Here is a 22,058-nt window from a genome sequence, read left to right as displayed (position 1 = left end):
TGAACTCTATGGACAGATGCTCAGTAACTTACAGAATGCAATTAATTAGCTGGAGTTCTATCAAGTATGGTTCCACCCGGAACTCGTAATTTGAAAAGCAAGATTTCTATTTGAGTAGTGCTTTCACAGCCCTTACGTGCAATCGTAAATATTTGTATGAATCTTTCCAAATAGAGTATCTTTAGCTGAAACACAGTTTTGTTGCTTAAGATTGTGTTGGAAGTCTAAGCCACAAAAATACACTGGTTTAAAATATTTATTAATTCAAAAAAATTTTTAATTTTTTATACAAAGATGGTGAGAAAAATCTCATGCAAACTCTGGGCATACAAGAAAATAACTTAAATATTAATAGGATGATTTTGTACAAAATAATTCTTTTTTAAGTAGGACCTCCCACAGAAAGCACAGCCCCCTTCTCCAGGCCCGATGTCCCCGGAGGGGGCTGGGGCGATCGCCCTTTGACCTGTAGGTGGTCCACGGTCCATGTGTCCAACGGTCACAGGTGTCACTATGATGATGAACAGCCTATACACTACTACTCAGAAAACTAGACCCGGGGACCCGAGCCGGGACGTCCCAACACCACAGAACTCCTGAAGGATGGAAGGAACTCATGAAGATTTTCAGAAAAGTTTCAGATAATCAGCTCGACTCATGAAAACACCTTGAGATGGTGTCTGTTTCTGCTGAGGTACAAACCTGCAGCAGATTTAGAATCTGTCTACATTACAAGTAATTTGCATAATTAAAGCAATGAAGGGAGCAACATATCATGGCAATTCGAAATGCATCAAACTCGGAAAGTTGTACCAAAGAGAGCTTCAATATGAAACAATAACCCTCTGAGAACGAAGCCCACGGCCCCTGGGGCTCCCGACCTGGCTGCGTGGGCGCCCGTCCGCCCAGCCCCTGCCACGCCCAGCCTGATGGCATCTGCACACACTCATCTCATTTTCCGCAGCCTGAGTCTGTTTTCCTTGTCCCGTTTCTTGAGAATAAGGATGAACTGGTTGAAAAAATGCTCCTGGTCCTTCCGTTTTTGGACAAGTCGAAACCTCTGATCCCGGCCGTACTTCTCAGCAAACTCCTTAAATGTGGTCCTGAAAGACCAAAAGCATCCTGTGACCCCTTCCTGGAGAAGAGCAGGTCCTGGAGCTCTGAGTACCTCCTGCCTGAGCTCAGGGTGGCGAGCTCCCTCTTCCAGACCCGGGAGCAGGACCCTTGGCAGGAGGATGGGCAGAAGAAAGAGCGCTGGGCCGCCGACACCACCTGCCTGCTCCCTTCACGGGCTGTTATTCCCCACTTGGCCCGGCAGGGGCCTGAGCCACGTAATTCACACACTTGCCCATCTCTGCATCCAACCGGCCTGTGGGCATGAGCCTGGCCTCACCTGCCTCCTGGGCCTGGTGTCACTCCGAGCTTCTCACTCCCCGCCCCCGTCCCCGCTCCGGCCACACAGGTCTTCTGTCCGCTACTCTCACCGTGCTGCAACTTGCCGTGGTCGTTGCCTATGCGGTTCCCTCTGCCTGGCACACCCTTCCCTCATTTCTTCACTCACCATGTGAAGCCCTCTCCTCATTAGACGTCAGGACCAGCCTGTCTTCCTCAGGGAAACGCGTCCTATCTACGGGTCAGAGAACTGGGTATCATCTCGATGAGCCTCAACTGTGCAGTGTTACTCGCCTCTCCCTGCTCGAGGAGAAGTGTGTCACCTGCTTTGTTTTCTGTGGAGCATCTCGAATGTCTAAGCCCAGTGGCCGGTGTGTGCTCAGCACCCAGATACTGACTGAGTCCATGATTGCCAGGCCAGGGAGTCCCCCGTAAGAGACTCAGTGGCGCCAGCCAGGCCAGGCCAGAGCGGGTGGGGCAGATCAAAGGGCAGGAGTGGACGTGGCTTTGCAGACAAATGGAACCTTTGCCAGCAGCAGCTCCCCACGGCTTCCTCTTCTCCCAGGCCGGAGCTTGAAGCCGGTGGTTGGGGCGGCTCCAGGCGGTGGGGCGGGGGCGGGAGGGGAGAGCGGAGGAGCCGGTTCCTGCAGACGCTTCCGCCTGCCTTCTGCTTGCAGAGAGCTGGGCTGGAGCTGCAGGAGGGGCCCTGGGTGAGCAGAAGCGTGCTCGCCCTGTGCCCGGGGAGGCCCCTTGCTCCTCCTATTTCTCTTTGTGGAGAAATGTATATTTCATTGCAGACATTTAATTGTTGCATTAAATTATTATAACTTAATGGTTCTCTCTTTATACGTGAATAACAAGATTATACTGACATGGCTGTTAGGAGACAAGATGAATAATTAGTAGACCCATCCTCACTGCTGTCACTAAACGATGAGTCTCATTCCTTCCTCACCAAGCACTGCTCTCCTCCCTGCACACCCCGGGATTCCGCGTGCCAGACGCTTCCCGAGGAGAGAAAACTCTTCTCTCCGGTTTTCAACTTTCTCCGTTCGTACTTTCCTTCTTTTCCTCCCTCCCTCCCTCCCTTCCTTCCATGATTTCACAATTGCCATGAGGTGTGACTAACACACACTTATTTGAGCTTCCATCGCTGACCTTCTTGGGAAAAGCAAGATGCTGAGAGACACAGGGGGCTTGTTATTTTGGTCGCGTGTCTAGGGGGAGCCCGAGCATCTTCAATCAGGGGCTGGGCGGAGCCCCTTCTAGAGAGGTCCTATTCTGGGCACCTCTAAACAGAAGTATCCCTGAAAAGAAAAAAGAAAACTCCGACCCTTTAGCCGGGCCCACGGGGACAGCCTGGCTTACTGCTGACCCTGGCGGACCGTCCAGTGAGCCTGGGGAAGTCCTCTGAGTCACCTGCACTGCGTCTCTCTTTCCCCTGGGGACGTGGCCACCCGCAGTTGAAGGAGGTGGCCGCTGTGGCCAGAGCACCAGTCCGTCAGCCCACGGGGAGGTCCCCGGAGGCTCCTCTCCCCTCTCCAAGGCCCTGAGAGCTGGGCAGGGCTGGGATCTGGCCCTGGACTATCCCCACGGCTAGGATCAGAGCCAGGATGACTGGAGGCGGGGCTGAGGGTACTCAGGATGCCTGCGCTGAGCCCGCTGGCGACCAGTGGACGCCTGCGAAATGGCGGGAAGAGAATGTAAAGAAGACCTGAAGAGGGTTTTGAAATGTCGCAGAATTAGCTACGTTTGCAATAAGAACTAGCTTTATAATTATAAAAGCAATATATGCCCAGTGTACATTGCTAACAAACGGCAGGCAATCACATCTAACTTCAAAGAAGAGTAGCTTCATTTCTACCGCTGACTTTCCTTCTCCGTGTGCGGAATCGTCTTCGCAATTGCTGAATACATTCTGAACATTTCTCCTTTGCCTTCATAACATATTCATGGGAGGGGGACTAGGTTGGCTCTTGTTAACATTTTGCCAATGGATGGACACAGACAGCACCGGTGGTAATGATGGGAGCTCTCCAGGACCTGCCAGGAAGCCCCACACACCATCCTCCTAGCGGCCCGGGGGGCAGGGCGGCTACACCCCCTCAGATCAAGACACCTGAGCTGTGAAGGTCCAGTGCCTGACCCTGCAGCGGGGGCCAAGGATGGGCAGGGCTGCTGCGCACTGAGGCAGGGGCTCTGGATCCAACTCCCCCCTCCCACCCAGGGTCACCAGCTGGGGGGACAGGGCAAAGCCATGGCTAGAACCCAGAGTTCTCACAGAAAATCACAATTTACAAGTCGTTAGGCCCACATTTGCTTTCCGAGGTTAGCATTTGGTGATGGGGACGATTCATGTGAATTTTTTTCCCATTCAGAAAGTATCTATCCTTTAAATAGTCGAAGAAGTTTTCTGAGGCCTATGTTACCAACACTAAATTATATTATCCAATTATTGGCCAATGAATTAAGCAATTATTGATCAAAATGTAGATGCCTACATCTGCATGGAAGGCAAACATCAATTAATGTTCATTTAAATATGATTTATGCATTATTATTAAAAATGCATGATGTCAGCCTTATTATTAAAAATCATAATGTGTAAATGTCCATTTAAAAATAATGTCCCAATTTAAAATAAAAATACATCAAGATCAACCATTTTTCGCTCTTAAAAGTTATACTTGTATAATTAAGTAGTTCTTGTGTATTAATTTTTAAACGTCAATTAAAGTTAATTTTAAAGTCGAGCTCAGCTTATGTATTCTTCTAGTTTCTAACATCGTTTTCATATTAGTTTGTTGTATTTCATGGGAATAATGCCTGAGTATCTCAGGTGAGGTTGACAGCCAAGTTCACTCAGGCCCTTTGCTGGTGTGGAACGTCTTCACTTCACACTCTGGACAGCTGCCCAGGCGTGTGGAACCCAGGGGCTGGTGGGGTTTATTTTGCTGTTGCTGTGTATCGTTTGTCTTGCATTTGTACCCCTCCATCATTAGATCAGGGGAATCAGGCCCCATCTCACGAGGGCTGACCTATTGATGAGTTATTTTGGCCTTAGAGTCAGGGCTGCTGACCTGTGGAAAACCACCACGTAAGCTGGACAGAGCTGCTGGGATGCCTTTGGTTAGCAAGCAGGGCTGGGAGGTTTGCTCACGGCCGGCACAGGGGAGAAGGGCTTACCTCTCCAAAATTACATGTTTGATGTCTGTGGAACATAGGTCACATGATTTAACCCAAACTGACTTTAAAAGACCCCTTACAAAATTTGGTAAATTCCCAGCCCCAGAAATCGCCTGGACTTAACTCACTTTCCATACCTGGGTGAGACTTTAGATTCCTCTAGAAGTTTTTTGAATTCTTCTTTGGCCAGCAGCAATTTGCTTTTCTTTTCCTTGTATTCTTCTTTTATTCTTGTCTTGACAAACTGTTCAAATATCTTAAGACACACACAAAACAGAACTATTACAAGAATGCGTATTGGAAATGAACTCCTGCGCTTCAAACACCACACAAAACACAGCAAGAATCTGAGATAAGCCTGTCTTTTTCACAGTTGCTGGAGCTAAAAACCAGAGCCTTTAATCTGGCCTCTCCGTGAAAGCAAGTGTCTGGACAATTACACCTGCTCTCCCACGAGGCCAGTGCGCTTTTCCACGTCCAGACACCATCTGGGGGCCAAACGCTGAATCAGCCTGCTTGGAAATCCTGGGTATGAGTGGGCGGCCCTCTCTAGAGGTGTGGCGGGAGCAGTGGACAGTTTGGAAATCCCAGCTCCAGTGCTCCGATATTTCTTGTTTTGGAACCTCTTGAGCACCACTTACCTGCACGCACTGTCTCACCGGCTTTCACATCCTGGCCAGCGGTACCATGACACGTGAGAGTCTGTACTTTGTTCTAGTAATCCCTGTGGCAATGTAACTGGCATTTGAGTCTCCAAAATGACTTTGAACTTGTGAAAAGAAAGTCAACCTAGCATCTCTCGTTTCCCTCACTCTAGTCTTCAAGAAGACCCACTTGTGAACACGGGTCTGGTTCCCCAGGGGCTCCTGTGGGCAAGGTGAGCCTCTCCTTGGTGTCATGGAAACACCCAATGAGGAGACCCGACCACCGGGCACTGCACTCCCTCTCCCCAGCTCGACGAGAATGGGCTTTGAAGGCTACCTCCACAGGAAAACCAGACCCTTAGCCCACAGGATATCGATATTGTCTGGTAGGCAAATCCATCCAAGACCCTGGGAAGGTTTCTCTTGGGTACTGGCAGCCGACATGACAAAATGCCAGCAGGGAATCATCCTTTGCAGTAGACCATAGAGTGAGCCTCCCTTGCTTGGATTAAGACCGCTCATTGTTCTAATATCAGAAAATTGTCATTTGTAGACTAAAGCCAAAGGGAGGTGGAGACAGCTGTTTCATTCCCAAAGCTCTCCAAGCCTCGAAAACGTTGAAAGGAGAATAAACTGGAGAAAATTTAGATGTGTGTACGAACGCAGATAAGAAGATCAGCAAAGAGCCCACATCTGATCCTATGAGGCCAATGAATAGCAATTCTGTACCAACCCAATCGGTGGCCACTGCAGATACTGGAATCTGACGAAGAGCTCAGGGAATCTCCCGCCCTCCTGCCGAGGACATGGAACCAGGCGGTGGCGACTTGGCCGAAACCCCATCACTCCCCTGCAGAACGGGTGTCCCGGCTCTGCCTGATGGTTTCAGATTCCATTTCAGTCACGGCCAGCCTTTACAGGAGTATAAGTACAAAATGCTACTCGCCTCCTGAAGAATCATCAGCGAAATGAAATATTCAGGAACAGGCCTTAGATGGAGAGCGTGCGTATATATTTCAGTAAGAATACAGCTGGCTTATTTCACCTTCAAGGCAAGCGGTCATGTAAACTCTCCAGTTCTTCTATAATTTAAGCTCATAAAGAAGGTAAATGCAGGGTTATTATGCAAATAAAAGCGTGTGGGTCCATCATTAGTCAGAGTTTTGCTCTATTAATTCTAAATCTGGATAGAAACCCTGGCTGGTGGTGGGGTCAGAGCTGGTGAGAAAGGCCTCCTTCTCTCTCTGCCTGGAATCATTTATCCCTCTAATCAGATTTGCTCTCTCCTCTGCCTCTGCTCTGCTGCTTTATTTATGCCGCTATAATTTAATGTAACAGTTTTTTTCCCCCCTCCTCTTTAACAAATTATACCAGTTTTATTCAAAATGGGGCATGACTTTTTAAAAGAGAGACCATTGGCCATTATCTCGTCATGGCGTGTCCCAGTGAAATAAGATGGAACACTCTGTGTTACCATAGAAACAGGTCTGACGAGCGCTCCCAGGACCCCTACTCTCTACTTCGGCTCAGTCACATCTCCTCTGCAGACCCCGTGGAAGGATGGATGCAGTGCACACACCATGAGCCTCGGCTTTTCCCACGAACACTATGTGACAGTAGGTCCCACGCAGAGTCCATGTCTGGTGTTCCCGGCCCAATTCATTCATAAATAGGACTGTGTTTTCTGAATGGGGCCCAAATATTGTTTCCTTCATCAGTTCAGCTTCAGCCCTGTGCCTCTTAGAAACCACAACCCTGTCGATTTGCTGGGGTGGGGTTTCCCTTACGATGCCGGCATGCAATCTGAGGCCTTTAGCTACGGGGAGCCCTGCTTCCTCCTCCTGGTGGGGCTCTGGGACCACGCTGTGGTATGAACACAGGCCTGCTGTTTCCTCTGCACGATTTCCCAGGGACGTCTGAGGGCCCCCCACCAAACGGCGGGCTCTGGCTGTGAGCTGACCTTCTAGTCTGATCTGTCTGCCCCGAGAGCACCCTGGCAGTCACAGCCCCTCTCGGTCAGCGCCTGTCTTTCTCACCAGGGCTGTGGGAGTCCAGCCGCCCTGCTCCCGTGGGTGAGTCTTGTGCCATGACCACCCCCCAGACACCCGGAGGGCAGGAGACCCTGCCCTGCCCAAGAGCCTGGTCCATTCCAGGCAAACAGCGCCCTGAGCTCCCTGACGTCTGAGAGACGGGGCTTAATAACTGAATCATCAGCTCGGCTTTTCTCGGGGGTGTGGTGGGAAGGGTCTTACTTCTTCACTTCTTCAGCTTCCTTTAAAGAGGCTGATGGCCTCTAAAACCATCCATGGACTAGAGATGGAAGAGCGTTGATCACGACAGTCAGTGACAGAGTCTGCAGCTGTGCTGACCTTTATCTGTTACGGTTTAAAGTGATCTTGCCACCAAAATAAACGGGCTTCTCTCTGGTCACAGCTGGAGAGCTGAACTTTGTGATTTGTAACAGGGCGACAAAAGGGTGAGATATTACCAATGGTTAAAATCACCGAGTTTCCTCGGCTGTGGGGAAAACAGATATAAAACACCCGAACACAAAGCGAGGCCCCGCCCGCCTGGCCTGCGTGGAGCCCCTTGGTCTACACCTAAGGGAATTTCACGAGTTGAGGACAGAATTGAAAATAAAATTGCACGTTCCATCCCCCTGGCCCGGGCTTTCCCAGACCCTGCTGTCTGAAATCAGACGGATGCCGCCAGGGCCGCGACATCGGAGGTGAGATGACCCTCGTGGGCTTGTGTCTCCAGCGATGACGCCTGGTCGCCCACTTTCCACATGTATCTGCTCTGCACGCAGAGGGCAGAGGGAGGGAGACGCGTGACTGGGGCGGGAACACAGATGCAGACGCAGAATCTGGATCCTTCTGGAATTTATCTCGGGGCCCTTGCTGGATGTGCCCCAGGAGCCACCAGATCCTGGCAGGGTGTGAAAGCTCAGGCGTCCCCACCGGTCAGCACAGCCCGTCCCTCTGTCTGTCTGCTTAATCCGGGAGACAGTTCTGGCTCCGTGACTTGACTTCTCAACAAGCCAGGGCGGACCCCTGTCACGTGTCCATTTAAAGTGACCTCCGGGCCAGCTATCTCTAATCCATTCTTGCTTTTCTGGGGACCCACTTTCTAGAAAAGTCCATCCTTTACTTTTGCTACTGTTGTTCCCTGGACCCTCTCCTATTTCACTTTTATTATATCAGATCTTAAGTCTTTTTAATACAGTCACCCAGGATGTGGGCAATGTTCCCCAAAGCTGAGTTTTCACCTCTGTGTTTGTCTCATGGGGTCATGACCAGGCGGCTCGCCAAGAGCAGGCGCCAGGGTAGCCTCCCGCCGCACCCGTAGCTCTTCCCGTTCACAAGCTCACAGGCCAGCAGTCGATTCTCATGGCTTCCCCACTGACACGGCAAAGGTGACAGGCACCTGCTCGTCCGCAGAGCTGTCAGGACGGAGCATCACTTTAACTCTGCGTCCCCGAGTCCGTCACCACACCTCCTACCACCTTACCTGTTTCCGCTCCTCGGAATTTAGCAGGAGATAGCGCGGATCAAACACGATTTTATGTAATTCTTTCTCCCAGGTAGAAAACGCTGACACCTGAAGAAAGATAGTCAATAGAGCTGCTTTTAGCATCTCATGCTGAGCCTGGAGTCACACTGAAATGATCAATGGTGAGACCCAGCACTAAGGAACCAGGGGTTGAGGGATGTGGCATCGTTTAAAAGTGTTCAACTTGTCAAACTTTTAAGAAAATCAATATTTAGAGCATTTGAAAATCGAATTTCTAGACTCATGACACTATTTCCTCCCTGGATATCTTCCAGAGCCATGCGTCCTGATCTAAAACCCCAACGACGCCTGTGAAGCTGGGACATTCTGAAATGACACATTGTGAAAGGACGTATTTGTAAAACTTTTCAGGACACCGCAGGTCGTAACAGAGGACAGTGTTTTAGAAATAATCAGAGTTTGGCACAATTTCAATTGATTTTTAATCAACATTTAAACCTTTTTTAGGTAAGTCACCTTTTTAAACAAACCACCCTACTTTCTAATAGTTTTAGATTTATAGAAAATTTTCGAAACTATTATGAAGCTACCGTCTACCCCATACCCAGTTTCCTATATTGCTGACATCTTAATGTTAGTATGCTACGTGTCTACACTGTTATTAACAGGAGTCCACACCTTACTCAGGTTTCTTTAGTTTTTGCCTAATTTTTTTTCTGTCCCAGGATTCCACGCAGGACCCCACATCACTCATGTCTCCTCGGGCTCCTCTGGGCTGTACAGTTTCTCACTCTCCTTGGTTTCGATGACCTTGATCGTTCTGAGGAGTACTGGTCAGGTGTTTTGTGACATGTACCTCTGCTGGGATTTGTCTCAGTTTTTCTCTTGGTTCGACCAGGGCTGTGGGTTTGGGGAGGAAGACCCCAGAAAACGTGCCCTTCTTGTCACATCCTATCAAGGTCCATACTGTCAATGTAACTTATCAGAGCTGACGTTGACCTTGACTGACCAGCTGAGGTCTTTCCTCTATGAATTTATTCTTTTTCCCCTATCCCATGCTGTCCTCCTTGGAGGGAGGTCACAATGTATAGCCCACACTTAAGGGGTCCGGCTCCACCTCCTGAGATGGGAGTATCTGTATAAGCTCCTTGGCATTCTTCTGGATGGGATATTTGTCCATTCTCTCCCATTTACTTATTTGTTCAATCATTTGTTTATATCAATATGACTCATGGATATTTATTTCATACTTTGGGTTATAATCTAACATGATTATCGATCTGCTCCTGGTTTGGCTGTTGTGGTTGGCTCCTGTGTCCCTGGGACGTACCCCATCATTTTGTTTTCTGGGCCCTTCGAGATGCTCCAGGGTCATCTCATATCGCGCCTACCTTGGCCATAGAATCAGCATTCTCCAAGAAGCCCTGGTCCCTCTTATTGGAGACCTGGGTGCCAGGTGAGCTCACTGCTGCTGGGATGTTGTTGATCCAGACTCTCTCAGCTGATGGAGCAGTGAAACATTTAAGTCATCCAAAAATAATTTATTCATTTAAAAGCATTGACCAAATATTGACTGTGCCTTAGGCCCCATGCTGGGTGCTGAGGGTTCAGAGAAAATAAATCAAGGCCACTGACATAAGGAGGCCCACGGTCCAGGGTGAGGCAGAAAAGCTATAACTCAAGATCTCCTGGGGGGCATTAGCGTCCTTCCAGAGACATGCCCAGGAGCCAAGGGGACACAGAGAAGGGCCTGGGGAGAAGTTGTCTCGAATAATGACTGTGCTGGAACTGGGCCCATGAAGGGCCTGGGAGGTGTTCAGGAGGAAGTGTCTGTGGAGCGAAAGCCAGGCTCCAGGAACTGTGGGGAATGTGGGGATTACAAGGGTGGAACATGGTTGGGATGAAGGAGGCTGTGAGGGGCTGGGAAGAGGCAGGAGAGACGGGCAGAGCAGATGTGCAGGATACTCCCAGACCTACTTAGGAACTAGGGCCTTGTCTGGAGAGCAACGGGGGAAGAAGAGCCAGATGTGATGTGTATCTAGGAGCCGGGGCAGGGGAGGGACTCCCGGGACGTGGGGAGGTGAAGCCAATGGGCAGTTTACAAAACCAAGATCCCTTCACATTCTTACTTTGAGCAGGTTAGAATATTTCCGGTAGAGATATTATTTCAATAGGAATTGTGCTTTGCTTTGTACATCGTAACATAATGATTTTTCAAACTTGACAACTCCTATCTTCAGTAATAAAAAGGAAAGCCCTTTTTAATACTCATGAGCTCTTCTATCAGGCGGGGTGACCCAAACTCCACCCAGGGACTTTTCTCAGTTGACTAAAAACATGGTGAAATTTTGACACGTTACAGGGATTGGGGGTAGGGGCTCTGGAAAAGCATCAGGGCAGAATGATTCCTCTGTTTTTCGAGAGCTGACACTTGACCACGTGAGCATTAGGGTGGCTTTGGAGAGAAGGAATGGCCAACTTCAATACAGCCCAATCAGATGGGCATCTATCCACCATGTAGACCTGTAAACCCCTCCAAGGTCCTAGTTTTGTAAGGAAAGCCAACAATTGTTAAGAATTGGCGTCACATAACTGATGCCACCAGTTTGTTGAGAAGTTTTGGAGTTCTAGATGTATAATAAACTATATTTTTAAAAAATAATATATTGTCCTTGCCTCCAGAGAAATTTACAATCTGTAAACAAGGCAAGATGAGCCGTCTCCCCAGTGACTGTAATTTGTGATAAAACAGACGTCGTCGCATAACCTGACAGCCACACTAACAGATGCTCTTGAAGTTCAGAGGAGGGTGGCAGTTCTGGACAGAGGGGCAGCCGGGCTTGGGACCTGCGACAGAGGCTGGAGCAGAAGGGAAGTCTGGACAGTTGAGTGTGAAACAGGGCCCATCACTGCCTGCGGGTGGACACAGCCTTGTCTGTGAGACAGACTCTTCCCAAAGAAGGACCCTGATGACTGTCATTCCCTCGACTGTGAGACTCACTCTTGATGGAAGCCCAGCCTCCCTGGACCTGTGTCCCCACGGTCACGTTGTCTGGTAGGTTCATTCCATGGGGCAGGGGCTGAGGCCTCCCCTTTCTTGCTGGAGGCCTGTGGGGAGCCTTTCTCCACTCCCAGGGGTCCCCAAGTTCTCCACGGTGGGCCCTCCACAATAGGTTGGCTTCCTTAAAGCCAGTGGGAGAATCTCTATATATGAGACCCAATCTTACATAACATGGTGTCACACCGACATGGGGGTGGCCCCCCCATACTATTTGGAGTCCTGCCCACTCTCAAGAGAGGGGGTTATTCAAGATGTGTGCCCCGGGGTGGGAGTCTTGGGGCCACCCTAGAACTCTGCCCACACAGCAGGTCCCCAAGACAAATGCATGTTCTTGCCTCTAACTTGGCCTTCGTTTCTCAACAGTGATCTCCATCCCTCGTCTGCCCAACAGTCCTTTGAATCTTTGACATTTTACATGTGATTTGGTCCAGGATTGTGGAATTCTTCAGCCAGTTTCAGATCCTTTCCTGCAGAAGTCCCGTCCTTCCCTGCAGCCTGACCGTGTTGTGTAGTGCCTCCGTCTCCCTTCCTGGGTCGTGTTCTGTGATGTATACATCTCCTGACACTTGGCAACCTATTCCATCTCAGGGTGCTGACACCAGGTGACTCTGTGCCGTGGGCGAAGGTCAGCAGTAACTGTCTTGGTGAGAGTGTGTTTGGACACTGTCCCGGCCCACGCCGCTGGCCTCTGGTTAACACTCATGCACAGCTTTATTTAACTCCCCTCTGGAACATCACCCCCATGGGCTGGGAATCGGGACACATGGGCAGCGGGTCCCTTGAGCTGTACTGGAGGCCAGCCTCCTGCAGTCCTGTGCTTCTCCCGCCGGCAGACTCCCCTCTGAGTCATCCTCGGTTGTCTGAATTGTGTCCCCTGCCATTTCTACAACAGAAGACACCAGCGCTGGTGCTCTGAAACACAGGCACAGAGAAGGAGCCGCAGAGTGGACCGGCCAGGGCGCAGTTCCCAAACCTGGACAGATGCCGCCATAAAGTGGAAACTGTCAGCAGGCGTCCGCCCCCGGCATTGGCCCGAGGCCGCCGCCTGGCTGGCTGACACGTGGGCATCCCGTGTGGCGCTGTCTGCACCTACAGGTGTCACTGCTGGAGGGATGACAGGTCCAGCGAGGCTGGAGATCAAAGGGGAGACACGGGTACCCTCTCTGCGGCCACACACACCAGGTCCTTCCTGTCACAGCTGTTGTCAAGCTTCTCCCAGAAAAATAACCTTGTTTTAAAACCCCAAAGAATCGTGCCAGCACAAGTAGCAAAATGACAACGTCATCCTTGTCGCCTTTGGGGGTGGTCATCTCCTGCCTGGACGACCACAGTGGCCTCCTGACGGCTCCCCGCCCCCCAGCATCATTTTCCCTTGACCCGCAGCCCCCATCTTTCCAAGAGCCCTCAGACCAATGGGTCGGCCACTCGGCCAGTACCGAGGCCTCTCGGGTCTGGCCCCAGCTGTCCACCCAGCGTCCTGTCCAGCTGAGCGGCCCTGAGAGACCCCCACCAGCGAGAGTCCCACGCCAGGTGGCTGACCCCTCCACCCCCTCCACCTGCGGGGCACGGCAGGGTGACGCCCCCTCGGAAGCCACCATGAGATGACCCTTCCCCGGATGACACCGCCTCCAACCTCAGCCCCACCTTCACGGAAACCTCTCCGAAGGCCAAGGAGTGGGTCCTGCATTGCTCCTGGGGAAAGGGACTCCGTTAAGTAACGTGGTCTGAGAGCATTGGGTTAAGGCTAAAAAGCGAGATAATAATGCAAGTCCCGTGGGTGCCACGGGGCCATGGCCGTCCCCTCGGGGTCCTGCCCCCAGGCTGGGCACCCAAAGGAGGCAGGCATGCTTCGTCTCCGAAACCAAAGGCAGTTTTGAGTGCTTGTCAACCCTTGGGTCACAGAAAAGGCCAGGAGCCGAAGGAAGAGAGGAAGGCACCCGTCTGCCTGTCTGTCTGCCTGCACGTGCTGGTCGGACCCTTGGCTGGCATCCTCTCTCCCCTTCCTATCACCTCTGGTCTCTCCTGGTCTCAGGGAAACGGACCAAGGCCTCAGCCGGGAGGTATGAAGGCCTCTCTCACCTGGGAAGGGGAGAAGCAGGTGCGGGAGTTCTGAGGGGGCACGAGGCCACTGGGTGGGACCCGACATGCTGAGCCATGCAGGAGGCCCAGTGGCCCCTGAAGACGGTCCCCGAGTCTCCCTCCAGCCTGAGCCCACTGCCCTCTGCTTCCAGGGGCCAGAGACCGTGGCCACAGCCCCTCCGTGCATTTGCCCAAGTTCGCCCTCCTGGCTTCTCTACCTCCAGCCCCCACCTGCGCCCCAACACCACCTCCCTCCGTCGGTGCTCACCTCACCCCTCCCGAGCCCAGACCCCCTCCCTGCCCACTAGCTCTCCCTGCGGGGCCACCCTCCTGAGCGCCAGACCCTGCCGCCCTGACACTGCGGGTCACGTGTGAGGATGTGCGCAGCATCCCCTGATCCTCTGCTCTGTCCTCCACGCCGCCTGCAGGCTCCGCTGATGACAGATGGCGTGTTGCTTGTAATTAGCACTCACGCCATTACCCTCTTTATCCGATTTCCTGGAAGGCACAGCTGTGTCTTCTAGTTCTGGTTCTGGAGCTCCTGACAATTAAAGTGGCCTGAGGTGGACACAGCACAGGACGAAGTGAGCTGACTGCGCTCCTGGCTCATCCCGGACAGGAGGCTGTGTCATCTCCACAGTCATCTAGAAGCAGCCGCAAGAAGGGAGCCTGGGTGACGGCGGCGCATTGGGGAGGTGATGCCAGGCGTGCAGGACACTGACACGTGGAGGGAGAAGAACCAAGGATGGTGCCTAAGTGGGCAGGTGGCCCCTGGGGGGCTGCAGGGCGCCGTGTCCCCAGGGAAACATGGAGACTCATGTAGAACACGCTGGAATCTGCCTGCAATTCATCCCACCGAAGGCGGGGGCGTGGGGGTTTACCTCCCACTCCCACCCTCCCTGGTGGAGCGCTGCCCCTGGAGATGCTCGATCCCTAAATTTAGAGGAGGGAGTGGTCGGCATGTGGAAGGTTCCCCTGAGCCCAGGTGAGCCAGGTGACCCACAGGTGATCCAGAAGTGAGAAGGGGCTGCGTACTTCCCCCAAACTCTGGGACGTGTCGATTCCCACCCTCAACTCCTAGTACTCATGGTATTTTGCCAATTTTGGCACTTTTTTTGGTATTTTGATTTGATAAATAAAATTTTGTACCGTTATTCCACCGTATCTCAGCTAATTTTGCTTACTTTTCTTTCACGTTAGGGACAGTTATAACCCCTTTCCAGGCATTAGAGTGGGTGGTCCACAACTCCCCCAAGGTCGTCTTCATGATTAGACCGCCATCTACTCACTAATAGAGAGGTGACCACAGTAATAACTGCAGAGCTGAATCGCCAAAGGCCATGAGAGCTAATTCAGGAAAGAAGAACCACAGCATAGAAACCAAGAGAAAACCCAAACCAAAGGTGAAGAAGAATGAGATTCAAAAAATAACAAACAGTAAATATTTATACTTCTTACTATTCAGTGCTGGTGGAGCACGCTGGTCAAACACCGCTGGGAGAATACATTGTAAGAAAACGACTTTTTCCAAAACTATTTGGTAATATAGGTCAAATGCTGACAGCGTGTAGGAAACAATCCTACACACAAAAAAACCAACATCAAGGCATCGATATGGTCACCAGAATATTATTTAAACTAGCAAAACTGGGCCATAAACTAAATAAATGAAAAAAGGGATTTTTGAACTGACGATGAATTGACTACTATACCCTCATCAAAAATGTTTCCAAAGGTTTATAGTAATAGTTTAAAAATGGGTAAAAGGAGAAAACAGTATACAAATGTATAAGTTAGGTTGAACCTTATGAAATTGACTATATTAAAAAACTTTGGTTCAGCCATGTTCAACTACAGTTCAATCTTGGTTATACTGTATAAGACAAATGTTTATTTTTGCTATTTCTTTGGTTTTTTTTTTCTTTTTTGCAGTACGCGGGCCTCTCACTGCTGTGGCCTCTCCCGTTGCAGAGCACAGGCTCCGGACGCGCAGGCTCAGCGGCCATGGCTCACGGGCCCAGCCGCTCCGCAGCATGTGGGATCCTCTCGGACCAGGGCACAAACCCGCGCCCCCTGCATCAGCAGGCGGACTCTCAACCACTGCGCCACCAGGGAAGCCCTATTTTTGCTATTCCTTTAAATTCTGTTTTTGGAAAGAAAGACTGGAAGGAAGGTACCCATTGATGATAATAACTGGGGTGGGGATGTTTATCCTTGCTATTCCTTTAAAATCTGCTTTTAGAAGGAAAGACTGGAAGGAAGGTACCCATTGATGATAATAACTGGGGCGGGGCTTCAGGTGATGGTTTTCGTATTTCTATTCTTTGGGTGTTGCCACTCTCCTATGATGAGCATGTGTTCTTCTGAGAGCACGATTCTGTCTTATTAGCTGTATGTGCCTGGTGAGGCTCTGAAGAGCTGCCATCGGAACACGAAGCGCATACGTTTCCCAAGGAGCAAAGATTCACCTCGTGGAAGAGACCCTGCGGGTGTCCACAGCTCCAGAGCTACAGCTCAGGCACCTCAGCTCCAGAGCCGTCTTGCCTGTGATGTGTACCTGCACTGCGGGTGAACGAAACCCTCCCTCACATGTCTCGGCCCAAGTGCCGCTACAGCTCCAGGCAACACCACTTCTGCATCTGAGGGAAGGGGCGCCGCCCATCCCCCACCAGGGAGGGGGTCTTCCTGCCACATGGGAGAAGATGCAGCTTCCCTGATGGTGGGAGGACACCTGGTAAAGAACCTCTCCTTCATCTGGACCAACTTTGCACCAGAAACCTCATGGTGGATGCCTCTCTTAGCGCAGAGAGAGACCACCGTGGCTGGGCTGGCGAGGGCCTGCGGCCTGTGGGTTCCATATTTCAACACAGACTTGGACCCAAGTCCAGGGGTCTCAGCTGCAGAGCTGGCCGCTGTGCCAGTCAGTCTCCCCAAGGCTGCCCGCTGCTGGGAAGCTGGCTGGGGGTCACCCGCAGACGGACCCTGGAGGGCCTGAATCAAAGTCCAGGGTATGGAAGAGTCTTTCTTTCTCGGCGCCTGGGAAAGCCACTTCCAAGGGATACTTTGCAGAAGGAAGACACCTTCAATAAAATGTCTCTAACGCATTTATCTAAATAGACAGGGTTAAATTAATCCTCTGCTACTCAACGAATCCTGCCTCTTTATAGACCAAAGTTTAAAGAAAGCCCTACTGTGGTTTATACTAGTGAAACAATATAAAAACGAAACCTTCCACTTACATATTTCAAAACCACAAAACCGAAGGCCCCTTCCCCAAGCCATAATCCCCAAGGAATGCCCCAAACCATGCCCTTTTTAAACTACTAGAAATCCACACACCTAGTGCCATCATTCTATAAGCACATGAGTTTCTGAGCTGAAGCCCTGAACAAATGCAATTAAAAAATCTTATTTATCACCCAACCTATGAAAAAAGGGACCGTTCTCGGCCTCATTTTTAAGCAACTGGGAATCTGATGGGCTTAGCTATCAAGTCCTCTTGAGTGTGAGCAACTCATGAAATCTGCCAGCACACTTTATAACGTCCAGAAGTCATAAATGGGGCTTTCCTGGTGGCGCAGTGGTTGGGAGTCTGCCTGCCGATGCAGGGGACACGGGTTCGTGCCCCGGTCCGGGAGGATCCCACATGCCGCCGAGTGGCTGTGCCCGTGAGCCATGGCCGCTGAGCCTGCGCGTCCAGAGCCTGTGCTCCGCAACGGGAGAGGCCACAACAGTGAGAGGCCCGCATACCGCAAAAAACAAACAAAAACAAAAACAACAAAAGTCGTAAATGCTGGCTTTGCTTTACGACATCAGTGTGCATTCAGGTTGGCCTTTTCTCCTCGTGAACAGCATATGGGCTTCTTCTGAAACCCTTGTGAGATAGGGGTCTAGGCTCACCCCAGTCTCTCTCCAGAGAAGACCCAGAGCACTGCAGCTGGTGCCTCCCATTCCCAGGTGTCTTTGCTGAGGATCACGCATGAGTACCTATGGAATGGGTGGGCAAATGGAAGCAGCCACCTCAACGAGACAAGAACACTGTGAAAATCTCCTTAGTGAAACTGCTCAGCTGAGGCCACTGGGACACAGTCAGAGACGCACATCCTTGGGAAGGAGAGGGAGGCGTCTCCGGCGGCCCTAATCTCCCACGTGGCTTAGCCTGATGTTGTGCCGGTAAGATGGGCCTGGTTGGTTCCGAAACAAAGGGGTGGAAAACTTAGACATTGATGAGAGAGATGCTGCATGTATTTCTCAAATGCTCACAAGGCCATCACGTCTCACGGAGGACGGGCCATGCCTCCCAGTTAATTCCACTGGGACAGACTGGCTGGGTCCATTCAGATACTCGGGATTATGAATATTTCTGCGCTGTCCTTGCAATCAGAAGAGGTGTGGCAGCAAAACTCGGGAGTGTCCCTCCCAGTGGGTTTGCAGAAGAGAATCGTATTCTCAGTGGCTCTGAGGGCAGAGGAATCTGCTTCATCACATCCACACGAGCGATGCCATGAGCCCTGTCGTGCAGATGCTTTGGGGCCACACGAGTGGGGGAGAAGGAAACAGAAACGGCAGCTGCTCCAGGAGATAAACCCCCTTACCCAGGCTCACGGGCCCACTCCGGGATCAGTGCTGGGCCGGCCCGGGGCACGTGCAGCAAGACCAGAGCTCGGACACGAAGGGAGTCCTGGGAAATCATTGAGCGCCTCCTGGGAGCCAGGCCCTGGGAACCCAACGGCGCATTGGAGAGTCCCGCGTCTCCAGGAGCTGCGAGCCAGCACGGTGACCTGGCGACGTGGGAGGGACACAGAGCAGCCGTGTGGCATCGTGTGTCAGCTGGGCAGCCAGGGGGCGAGGGAGGGAGGGCCTCCCAGGGAAGGGACCCCGTGCCAAGAGTGGAAGGTGGGTGAGGGGGGCTATGAGACAGCTGAGGGCGGCCACCAGGGATGGTGACCGGTGGTGACACTGGGTACAAGCCTCCAGGACCAGGAGGACACTGACAGCCACGGAATAAGCAACCCCGTCGAGTGGCAGTGACGACATCTAAATGGAGTCAAAGCCCTGTTGGCAGAATCCTCCCGGGGCGGCTGGAGAAGGGAACGCGGGCACTGGACCCATTTCTCCGCTGTAGGAACAGAGGGGCTGGATGGCCAGAGCTCGGAGCCCCGGCCTGTGTTCCTGGCCTCCTCTCCTTAGCCAGGTAGTGACACTGGCTTTGTCTGCATGTCTCTGTTGTTGAAGTGGGAAGGCTGAGAATGGGGCGAGGGCCGAGCAATGGGCCAAGGGAGAGGTCGGCCGGAGCCCTTTCCCAACTGCCACGCGGAGTCTTCGGTGTGTCGGGCAGGGAGCCCACACCACACACACAAACACAAGCATGTGCACTCACAGGCGCACACACACACATACACACGGAGACACACCTCTCACAAGAGTCAGTTGTTTCAAGGCTATTTCATCCTGCAGGATTTGTTTAATCAAATCATCTCTATGTCTTGGTAAAAAATAAAGGAAAGTTGCATGGGGAGGGAGTCTTTTTTTAAAAATAAAATTTTAGCCAAGTAAATATAGTTTTTAAAATTATGTCTTTTTACGAAAACACGTCCTCCATCTACACTAGGGACCACTCCAGTGTGCGTGTGTGTTCGCGGCCTTCCCATTTTGCACTTCTGGGTTACTCGGCATATATGTGAATATAGGCTTAATCCATTGTATTGCAGTTTTAAGCTCACAAGCCTACTTTTCCTTCCAGGTCCTTGTGCCAAGGGCTGTATTTTATTTTTGAGTGAGTCTCTAGACAGATAGAGCAATGCATGCATTAAATTTCATGGTGCAGAGGAAAAGAGGTCTCCCACGGAAGGTGCCTGAGATAATCTCCTTACTCCTAATTCTTAAGCGCTGGCACTGTTTAGTTTCCCTGTAGCCCCAGGGCCTCACCCTGCCCAGGTGCCAGCACTGCTGAGACCCGCTGCTCTGGGGGAGAGGAGGTCTCCCCAGGCCGCCCCCCGCCTCAGTTCCCAGCTGCACCTGCTCTGGGAGAGGCCGCGTAGGAAGCAGCCTTGGGTGGGTGCTGACTGCAGAGGGAATCTGCTTTTGAATTCCCAAGGCCATTTACAGTGTTCATTACAATTATCATTACACACCGGTTCCTATTACTGCCTTCTGCGTTCGGTCTCATTTTATGAAGAAATCCAACTGGGCTAAACTATTGTATCGGGCTCATTTTATGCCCAAAAGCCAAAACAGGAACTACAGTCATTGGAAGGAGATTCAATTATAAACTGCTTTTTCCTCCTCAATTCAAAATGAGATTCAGACGTCAACTACCATTGAGACAGCCCAGGTGTACGCAAACCGCTGGTTGATACAGAGGTGTATGAGTCCCTCCCCTAGCGAAGGGGAGGGCTCGTCCCTCTGGGGGTGTGGACCCCAGAAGCCAGCAGGGCCCCAGCAGGAAGGCCAGCAACACAGACCAGTCATTTCTCCACATGGCCCCGGGGACCGTCCCTTCCAGGTGACCCACACCTGTTCACCTCTCAGCCACCTCCTTGGACAGGTGGCGACAGCTGCCCCTTCAAAGCCTCCCTTCCCTTTCGGGACAAGAGGCGGGATCCATTTTCCTCTGCTTTGGCCTCACATCACGCGGCCCCTGAATGTCAGGCAGCGTGACTGCGGGCTCGGTGAGGAAGGGGAGGGGTCTTGGGCTGCGGGACAGTAGCTCAGCCACTCCCACTGAGGGGCGCTATCGTGTGACATCCTTACCCCTCTCTCCAGGAGCATGTCTCGGAAGTGGGTCACCCGCTCCTCCAGGGGCAGAAGGATCTGGGGCGGCGGCGTCTTGGCACCCGTGTCTTTTCTCTCCGCCTCCTCGGGCCCGGGACTCACGTGGCCTTCCGTCCTTCGGGGCACAAGACACAGAGAGTCAAGCGTGACCTTGGAGACGCAACTGCTTCTCACTGCAAGCTTTCAAAACCCTCTTGCCCCCTGTAAGGGGCAAAGATTCTTTGGACACGTTGCAAAGCCTGGAACAGTCAGCCCAGCAAAGCAGAGATCTTGCTCTTGGGATGCAAACAGCTCTGCTGCCTTCGGGGCGGAAGGTTGAGACTGAAGCCCTCACAGGATGGACGCTCTCGGGAGGGAGGCAGCGCTGGGAGCCCGAGGGCCGAGGGCGCCCCGCTGGGCCACCAGGAGGGAGGCTGTGAGTCCCTCACCGTTTCACCGCCAGAGACCGGTCGTCACCCGAGGGAACGGAGCGAGCCTGTCACTTGGACCAAGCGGTGGAGCTTCAACCTGGTTCCGCTTTTGTTTTTAGATATTGTTTCATTTCGGATAAATGCATGGAAGACATTTACGGGGAGACTATTCTATCCACACTCAGGGGACAGAAAACATTGTCCCGACGTCTAACCTGCGAGAGACATTTCAGTGACAGCGGGGAGACGGGATGCCGCCTGGGCGATCTGCACAGGGACGGGGACAGCTGGGCAACGTGTGCCCAGAGCCGGTCCGTCCCCCCCCACAGGGGTGGCTGCAGCCAAGGCCCGGACACAAGGGGCAGGGAGGAGGGGTCCCACCGCGGGCCCAGGGCAGGGGCCAGGCAGGGCGGCGGGGAGGAAGGAGAGAGCCTGCTTTTCCGAAGCACCGGCTCGGCAACTTGCATACTTCTATTTAACTGGCCATTTGATGGATCTCTTTATGGTTCTACGCCTTCTTCTGAAAGCATCTGGAAACCTCCTTCTAAAGCACCTTGACGTTTGCTGCTGGAAGAAGTCATCTGGCCAAATGCAGACGTGTTACCCCCACTCCTCTCCCTCTCGCTCCCCAACCTGGGAGCGGGGTCTGCCCAGCGCCATCCCCGGTCTCCTCCCAGGCAGCCTGTTCTCAGCCAGGATGCACAGACTGGACCTCCACCGCCTAGACAGCAGCCCTGCTTAGACACCCAGACCCCTCTGCGGGGCCTCCTCCTGGCCTAGCCCTGCCCCCCCAGGACCTGGGCCCTCGGGCAGAGACTTCAACAGGCTGGTGCAAACCTGATCCTGAGGCCACCTTTCTGATATGCGCTCAGGCCAAGCGAGGCTGTCAAACCCGAAGAGCAGCCCGCTGGGAAGCACCGGGACCTCGTGTCTCCTGCATCCGTGACAGCGTCCTAAGTGCTTGGAGGTCCCGAACAGCAGGGCACACACACATCAGAA

The 22,058-nt window shown here is 52.2% G+C and overlaps 1 non-coding gene across 1 annotated transcript; it reads right to left on the bottom strand.

Moving 5' to 3' along the window:
- Positions 1–263: 263 nt before the first annotated feature.
- LOC109550643 (uncharacterized) lies at positions 264–20,759 on the bottom strand. The gene is made up of 3 exons (XR_004522571.1): positions 20,629–20,759; positions 4,716–8,822; positions 264–1,103 (listed from the first exon to the last, which is right to left on the bottom strand). It is a non-coding gene; the product is annotated as an uncharacterized protein (transcript).
- Positions 20,760–22,058: the final 1,299 nt, after the last annotated feature.

The sequence above is a fragment of the Tursiops truncatus genome, chromosome 16, assembly GCF_011762595.2.
Source record: "Tursiops truncatus isolate mTurTru1 chromosome 16, mTurTru1.mat.Y, whole genome shotgun sequence".
Lineage (NCBI taxonomy): Eukaryota > Metazoa > Chordata > Mammalia > Artiodactyla > Delphinidae > Tursiops > Tursiops truncatus.
This window is presented reverse-complemented; position numbering and strand designations above follow the sequence as displayed.